The following is a 9,371-nucleotide window of genomic DNA, read 5'->3' on the forward strand; positions in this document are numbered from 1 at the left end:
AAGGCGTGATTTTCCTTTTTTTTAAAGAGACACCAACTATTTTCTCATTTTACTGTAAAAGGATGTCACTAATGCAAATTCATATAAATCATATTCTTTAAAAAGAGAAAAACATAGGAATCACAAACAGCTTAAGCATTACGTGTTTTCTATAAATATTTGTAAAAATAGTATGTACAGTTATTTCAATATCAGTATGGGTGGTGACTGATTTTGGCAACATCAGGTGTTGTGGTTATCCCCTCATAGCTTGTTCCTTTTTGGTGGATCATTCTCTCACTTTTGACAGGGGACCTCTAGCTGGGGTCTGAGTTTAGATGTCACAGATTGGAAAGAATGGCTGTTGGGCACTGGGTGTCTGGGATTGCATGGATTTTGACTGCAGTGATGCGCCAGTGAAATGATTCAGTTTCTTGCCCTTTTCTTTGAGTTCCTGCCCTGATCAACGAACCTCTTAACACGGATATAAGACCATTACCACACATTGCAGCAGGCAACATCGCAGCAGAAGAGTCAAGAGCATTTTGCTAAGAAGGTATAAAAAGCCCCAGTCAGAAAAGAAAGCACAACTTTGGAAAAAGGAAGGGTTCTGGGACAAATCACAGCAGTTAGACCCAGAAGAGGACGCTGACACTAGGGACTCTGGTATCTCTGGTGAAGAAGGCTCTGGCATCATCTTCCTCCCCCCTACCTGATGTAAGACTTAGAGAATTCAAGGTAAGGAGGGAGCATGAGAGAACCATGTTGTTCGGGAAGCCCAGGAATGGAGAAGTTGCCTAACTGCCACTAAAGGACTACACGGGGTTTCAGTTTTTTTTTCCTGTGGTGTGATGGAAGGAGCCACACCAGGTCACTGACTGGAACTGGGTTCAGAAAATAATGCTAGTGGACTTTTACTTGGGACATTGCTTTTGGTAACTGTGGGGCTTTGTGGGTTTCTTTATACAGTTCTGTCAGTAAGTGCCCCTGGTGGATGAATTGTATTCTGTGTAATTTGTAGGAAGTATAGAAATTGTTGCATTATTGGGATACCTTTGAGTGATGTGTAGAATGGTAGACTGCAATAAATGGGATATTACATATGATAATTTTCTTCTTTGGTCAGTGGATGCACTGGTAATTCTAGGAGATAAAATGAACCTGTGGCAGGGTAGTAAGATCCAGAACCCTTTATAAATGCTAGGTTGTGTAGTCATACACTACGGGGTCACCTCTATCCATGACATGTCTCCATCTTTGAGTTTCAGACTTTTTAGTTCAGTTTCATCTTTTTAAACATATAATTATAAACATATTCATTGCCTTGCTGCTACATCAATAACCAATGATCTCTTCACTCACAATTACAATGGAGAAAACACAAATGCACAAAAATAGAATCTATCAAATATAAACAATGAATATTTGAATATTTTTGAAACTCCACCTTGACAATCAGTTGTACTATTGTTATGTATAATTAACTGGAGCTTTAGTTTTTTGAATATGTGTCTATTTTTTAGAGTAATTCTTGTAATTTGAATAAATGAGTAAAGTTACCCTGATGCCACTGAAAAATAATCAACTATTGAAGTAATATGCTATGGCCGTGAAATAGATGCTTGTTTGTCTGGTGCTTCTTCTTATTCAATTCAAAAGCTGCCATTACTGTACCTACTGGGGATGTGTCTTTCCAGTGCCCTTTCACTAAATTTAAAGCCTGTTACATAATTTAGTCTGCCTGACATCTTGTCAGAAGTTGCAGATTTTATGTCTCTCTGAGTTCTTATAATTGTTAATAATAGTGTTTGTTAAGTCTGTCAAGGGTTGTTATCCAAATAAATTAATGTGTATGATTTTTATATTTTATTCAACATGGTATTGAATTGGTTTGGTGCATGTTGAATGGTATTTTAAATATGAAATGACATTTTTAATTATATATTTTATTAAAATATTTTTTTCCAAATGTTAATTGCCAGTCAGTAGACAATGAATAATTTCTGCCCACCTGTTAAGGTGACAGAGTTCTGAAAAAGCTTATGTTTTCTAAATCATATTTTCACTTCCTCTTTAAATCTGGTATCAAAGTTACTGTGCCTTTTCCCCTAGATGATCTAAAACCGTTTTCCTTTCTTTGAAGAATTGGTTATGAGCTGGGATGGTAACCATGATGTAGAGAAGTAGCATGGTAGACAGTATACAAGGCAAAAAGTAGAAATTTGAATAAGCTGAAGAAGACAAATGGCAGAGTCAGGCAAACTTCCCAGTAAAGTCACAGAAGATCTGTCTACATAAAACTAGTGGCCTGGACTAAAAGCAGATAAGGTGAAATGGCAGACTCTGAATTAATATGAGGCATCCAGGAATAACTGACAGTTTGCTACAGATGTAAGAAGATTCATATTAAGAAATGTAAGAATCAAATGAAATTAAAGATTGAAAGGGATGGGTCATGACCAATATTTGAGCTTTTGATGCAGCATGCAGTATGTTAGGGTGCTAACCACTGGCCATTCTGGGTAAGTGACAAATACAGCAAGTTCGCAAGTCAAATACTGAACTTAGAGTCTTCTGATTTGTTGTCACTTCACTGGTTGCACAGCTGATACCACCATAGAACCTTGTCTTATATGGCTCTTCCTTGGCCTTACTTGGTCAAGCCTTAAATGTGGCATTTAGAAACTGGTGGCTCCATAATGTTAGAGTTTTTGACAAAAAACTCTGCACTCTTTGTGTTTTGAGGAAATGAGAATTCTATTTCAGAGTTGTGGTTCCTTCATCCTCCCACTGTTCAATGTCTCAGTAATTTATTCTTGAACTGACAGAAAGAGGAACTTGCGTAGCCGTTAACCTCTAACTCACTGTAAAAAGTGCTTCAATATGCATTTTGGTGAAGATTTTTATTTAAGCAAACTTTCCATTGCATGTGCCCTCTTGCAGAATTGTGAATCACCAAATGTGTTTTATGTGTACAATTTCCAACAAAATGCACTTTTATTAACCAAAACAACAGGAAATACAAAAAAACCCAATATATTTTTAGCACCTAATGCACATAATATCTAACAATGGACCTGTTGAGCAGAGAAGTAGTGTATTTCAGGTTACACAGGCAACAAACAAAAGTAATTGAGTTGAGGTCTAGAATTCCTCACACTGAGATCAGGCCCTTTTTGCAACTGAAACAAAAGGGGGATTTAACAGATGCATCCATTGTGACAGAAAGCAATGTTTAGAAAAAGGGGAAATAATATTATAGAACACGAAGAGCTTCTTGAAATTTGAAATATAAATATATATAAGTGAATCTAAGTAATGCAATGGTGGAGACTCAGAATTCTGATGGTAAAGCATGTAAATGAAAGTAAATGAACTTTATATTATATTAAATAAATAAATATTAAATGAACTGGTCCAAATACAGTACATTCTATCAAACATTTGGACCTATATCTGACAATAGTTTCCACCAACACCAGAGGGAGCTGTCTGCCAAAAATCCTTATTTCTTTGCAAACATATTTTTACAGGGGATAAACTTGTATTAAAGTGAGAAGCAATTTTAAATATGAATTCTATTTTTTTCTTGTTGAATGCTTCCATTTTGCCCTTTCTGGGTCCTTGGATACCTGTCTCTTTATCCTCTCTCTTGAAATTTGTGACTTTAAGGTATGTGCTGTACTCACATATAAAGTATGATAGGAGCCACACATATGTTTAAGACAGTGGAAGTCTGAGAACAAGCATCGTCTAAACATTCAATCTGAAGAAAGCCAGCAGAATGATCTGAATTATGAATGTTTTGTTTGACCTTACATAACACTGTAAGTAGATTTAAATCAACTGGAGTTTTCAGTTATTAAGTAGGTTGAACTCTCACAGTATTAGAAAATTATTCAACAAAGATGTACTCGGGCATCACAGCTCAACAATGAGGTAAGGCTTTCTTTTTATAGTATTCAAGAGAAAAAACGTTCCATTTGACATTTAAGTCAAAACTTTTATTCTTAAATGATTAAGAGTATGTGAAATCACGGGATGGAAGTAGACACAGAAATTGTGGGAAAAACTTTATCAGACACGCATGAGATCCACAGGACCACTATATCCTTTCTGTAATCATAGTTATACTTTTTCAGTTTGTGAAACCTAATAGTGCTTGTTCTCTAAAGTACAAGCCTTAATAGCTTCCTCATTACTGGTTTAAGTTGGACTTTTCATTAATTCTCCTTAAACTGCTCTTTAAGTATATGAAATCTCATGGCTACTTATCAATACACATAGAAATGGTTAGCATGGAAAGAGGAATTTTTCACTATTTTGAAAGAATATTTGTGAAAACAATTAAACATCTTATTATTACATTATCCTCTCCTGAAGGCAGTTTGGTCACATGATAATTGAATGAGCCTTTAGAATTTCTTGTGAAGAGTATTAAAAGCTGGCTCAAGCCCTGCCCCCAAGGAGATGAGGTGACAGTACTCAGAGATCTTGTGGTACTCTAGCAAAAGGCTTTCAAACACAATGGCCCTGAGGTTGCCCAGAGCTGCTCCAGAGAATCCTCTGAGGGCAGCAATCCTCATACATGGCCTCAGGCAATACTGTCAGGAGCACATCTTAATGAGAATTCTGAAAGAGGGACTTAGACCATTAGTGCCAATTAAAATTGATGAAAAATATGTTGGGTGGATTAATTATGGATTTCAGAAATCATAAAACTTATTATTATTGTTGTTTGCTATTAGTTGTTGATGACATTTTTACATTATTTTTGTTGTAAGAAATATTTTCTTTCCGCAATACATTTTAAACATACAATTCCTTCCAAAATTATTGGGACAACAAAGTCAGAACTGCTATTTGAGTTTCACAGTCAAGGTCTTTGTTATCATGATATTTATATGAAGGATGCATACCATATTATATATATATATATTATTTTTGTCCATTTTCATGCATTTGATCATATTAGAATATTTTGTGGCTCAACCCAGTGATTTCAAGTGGCCATAGACATTGGATCACATTCAATTTACTGTAAATCATTTTCAGAGTATACCACTCAATATTTGGTCGCATACATTTGATATGCTTTGCTGCAACCACTTTATGTTCTTACCTATTATAGTGGTGTTCTGAGTCTCCAAATTTTTCTAAACTCCATTCATATTAAATACATGCCCAATTATATTTAAATGTAAAAACTGAATTGGACAGTAAAAAAAAAAATCTCCTGATGAACGCATTGGTTGCAATGGCTATATGTTTTGGATGATTTTAATGTTGTATGGTAAAGCACAGCCAAAAAAGTACAGAAATATTTTTCCTACATAAACAGACAAAATGTTTCTGTAACTTCAGGCCATGACTCCAAGGATGAGGTGGTATTCTTTGGAGCATCTACTGTTTATTTCTTTCTCCAAACTTTATCCTTTCCATCACTTTGGTAAAGGTTTATCTTGGTCCTATCTGTCCATTCATTAAACTTGAACTGGTTCTTTTGCCTTTGTTGATAATGTAACTAATGAGGCACCAACAGAATAATATAGAGTATATAATGGTAATACAAGCAGAAGTGGATTATACTGTATTTCATTGCCTTAAAGGACAACCACAACTAGGAACATGACAGCCTTCCTAAACAATCAAAATATTAGAACACATACTATTATTAGCTTGGAAAAAACACTATTTCAGGGTAGTAAATCAAAAGAGCTTTCATTAAAGTCAGGCAATAACTAAAGAGTGTGGTTACCTAGCAACAAATAGCCTCCAATTAAATCCTTTAAACAATTCATACAGGAAGCAGAAAATAATGATGCAACCCTAAACGAGGTGAAAGTTATAATGATTACACTCGGGTGAGCTACAGCTCCCAAACACCACAGCCTATAGTTAATCTCCCAATCAATCACCCAGTCTGTCCATTCCCATTACAACATCATCAGCCAGGTTGTCAGTACCACAGGCCCATATTTAAATGGCACTTAACACATTACCAGGAGGTTATTTATTGCCTCTTTCCTGAAATTGCACTGCTCAGCCTTAGCCTTGACTAAGCCTTGGTTTGTCTTTCTCTGTCCTTGTGCCTTTCCAGCTTTACTTGATTCTCCTGTACTTCTTTAATTTTTTCCTCTTTGACCTTCAGCTTGTTTACTCAGTTATGTATACTCATATTTTCTGGATCTCTACTTGTGTTGTCAGTGACTTCCTGTGTACAACCTAAACTGCCTGACAAAGTGACGATTTGTGGACTCGAGCTCCTTGTGAGAATGTCATCAGTCTTCATGGAAACTGATGACTGGCAGCTCTGTCTCACCTGGGCATAACACAAAGGCCTTTGTTTCAGCTTGTGTATGGAATTGCTTCAGTACATTATTATATACAGTATTTCAATAATATAAATGAAATATTTATATGTTTATATAGATGCCGCAACTTAGAATGAGTTTAAATCCTCATTACTGTGTTAGTAGTACTTCAGCACATCATGGTGTGTGGTTCACTGGCCGAAGACGTTCTGTAGGTGGCAGTTGTGGTTTAGATTTGAAAGAGCTCAGGCAAGGTGACCCTGATATCCTCAAGGAAAATGAGAGATCAAAGAAACCCGCTCTCAATAAAAAATATCTGCCTTGCGACATTTCTTAAACTTCTCCAAAGTCATGTGCCGAGTAAAATCCTCTAATCTGAATTCCATGAGGGGTACACCACCAGTTACCCCTACACAACACCTGTGATACAAAGGACCACTAAAATCTAAAACAAGTCCAAGTGCATGCATGCACCAGGAAAAAAAATACAGACCAAAGATCACAGACCCAGATAACGAACACACAGACACAACCTTAATAACATTACAAGGTGTATACTGTATAGTAATTCAAAAGTTTAAAAAAAACTTACTTGCAAGATTAAGATATAATAATACAGTAATATACTCTATGGGCACTACTTGGGATGTGGGGACTCTAGGAAGCACATAAAAAGTCTACTACACTATTCTAGGCTACATATTTTCACCAAATAACTCCCTTTTTTCCAAAAAACAACAACAATGGCAATGCCAAAAGTATTCTATGCAACTAACTGGCTACACTTAATAAAACTAACCTGGAAGAAATTAAAATCCAAATCAAATACTTACCCAGCTCTCCAAAATTACCCCCTATAACTTCCCTAAAAAACATACTGCCCGCTGCCCGACAACCAACAATATCCTAACATTCTTAGCAGACTCAATCCAACATAAGACTTCCAATAAGGTGAAAAACAAGGCGCTATACTGTAGCTCAGGAACAAAACACTACTTTTAATGGCACAAACAGGCACAAATGGAACACGAAATGTGTGTGGGGGTTCACTGTCTGTGCTGTTAGTAGAGGGGCCAACTGCATGTAGCTAATTCCTGGATACAATTTGATCTTGCCTCATGAAACCAAAAATCAAGAATTTTGTCAATCTGGCTAAGAAATCTCACTTGGTTAAATAGTGCCCCAATCCTCATCGAGTAGTTACACTCTCAGTATCATCAAAAAAACCTCACATGATCTCACATGAAGGTGTTAAATATAGATAGATATGACTTTAAGACTTTATTGATCCCGTAGGGAAATTGATTATATAAATATGGTACGTTTAATGACTTCTTTTTCAAAATATTTCATATTTGTTTTAAAATTTGTATCTGTTGCAACTCTTTGCATATAATTATATGATTATTATATATGATTATTCTGCAATTTCCCTCACGGGATCAATAAAGTATCTGTCTATCATAATCAGAGTCCTATTATTTATCGCTTAATATTGTGAGTCATACATTTGTGGTGTTGACTGAATGTACTATTACTCACAGGTTCAGTTTTAGTAATTTATATTAAATATTTTAATGTGTTGAAACAGTATATAAATTAAATTCTGTAACTGGAAAGAGATTGTCCGTATGGGGCTACGCACTGAAACTAGGAGTTTCAGGTAAGAGCACAGAATACTTTCATACACCATGTTAAGCATTCACTGAAGTCCTGCATCAGATTATTTAAAATAATGTATTGTAATAGGTTATTTGTCATGCATTCTAAATGGCTGAACCTGTATGTTGATATTTGAAGAGAAACAGTAATCTTATAGATTTCTATAAACATGTGCTTTAATAATTTGATTGTACTGTTGTAATGGACTGTGGCCATAAATGGTTTGCCTTAAGCATGATGTATCAAAATACTGTATATTAAATTGATTAAATTGATACATATAGCTATAAATGACCACAGAAGTGCCTATGATGATCTAGATAGAATGGGTAACACCTGCCTACTTTCAACATTTCCAGTTTCAGTCAAAGGAATATTTAGTTGAGATGCTGGAGGTCCAGATTCAGTGATCAAAATAATCGTAAAGTTTACCTTGGGTGTCACGGGAGCTGGTCCTGAGTCCCATGAAATGCGTAGTAAAGACCCTACGTGGACAGTATAATCCTGAAGAGGCTGGAGAAGGACAAAAGGGAAGACATGGCAAGGAATAGACGGGAGGACAAACAGGGGATGGTCACGGCAGTGATCCGGTGCTTGGGGGGCATAGTGATCTAGTACAGAGGGAAGTCCATAAAGGGGAATCAGGGCACAGTCCAAAGTCCAGGTACCGGGAGATCCATCCAGACGAAGACAGGGAAAAGGGACCCAGGAATATGGAAGGTAAAACCAAAACGGAGCAAGGTGCTCAGAGCCCTGGAAAGTCAGGAGGCCTGGGGAAAAGGCCTCGCCCTCTGGCTTCTCCTGAGCCAGGTGGATAGGCGGGCCTTCAGACGTCCATCTTCCAATACTGAGCCCAGAATAGCAGAGACGCCAGGCATAAATAATAAAAAAGGTAACAAGACACATGTGTAGAAACTAAAACTAATGGGAATTCAAAAGGGTTGGAGCGCCCTCTAGAGGAGGGAAGATGATCGTGACACTGGGTAAATGATTAAGTGTCAATCAACAGTCCAGATAGAAACCATATAAGAGCAGGGTGAAGCATGGGGAATGGGGAAAAGATGAAAGACAAAAGAAAACAAAAAGAGCTTGATACAGATGCAGCCATTCAAAATGTGCGGTACGGTAAACTACCCACAAGCCACCGCGGGGCACCGCAGGGCACCGCAGTAAGTGATTGGCTGGCCAAAATGACCGACAGGGGCACTCGTGGTGCATTGGTTGGTAGTGAAAAGATTTAATCATTTAATGTCTTTACTGTGCACATTTTAATCCGCTTAGTTTTGAATATTTATATGGAATTTTACCACTAAAGGGAAATTTTAGAGGAGCATAACGCATCTGAAGGTCATAAACGATATTAATTTAGGAACATAAACATTACTGTATGTACGTAAACTGTACTGTGTATGGCTG

The sequence above is a fragment of the Atractosteus spatula genome, chromosome 3 (assembly GCF_055471065.1).
Source record: "Atractosteus spatula isolate fAtrSpa1 chromosome 3, fAtrSpa1.hap1, whole genome shotgun sequence".
NCBI classification, from domain to species: Eukaryota; Metazoa; Chordata; class Actinopteri; order Semionotiformes; family Lepisosteidae; genus Atractosteus; species Atractosteus spatula.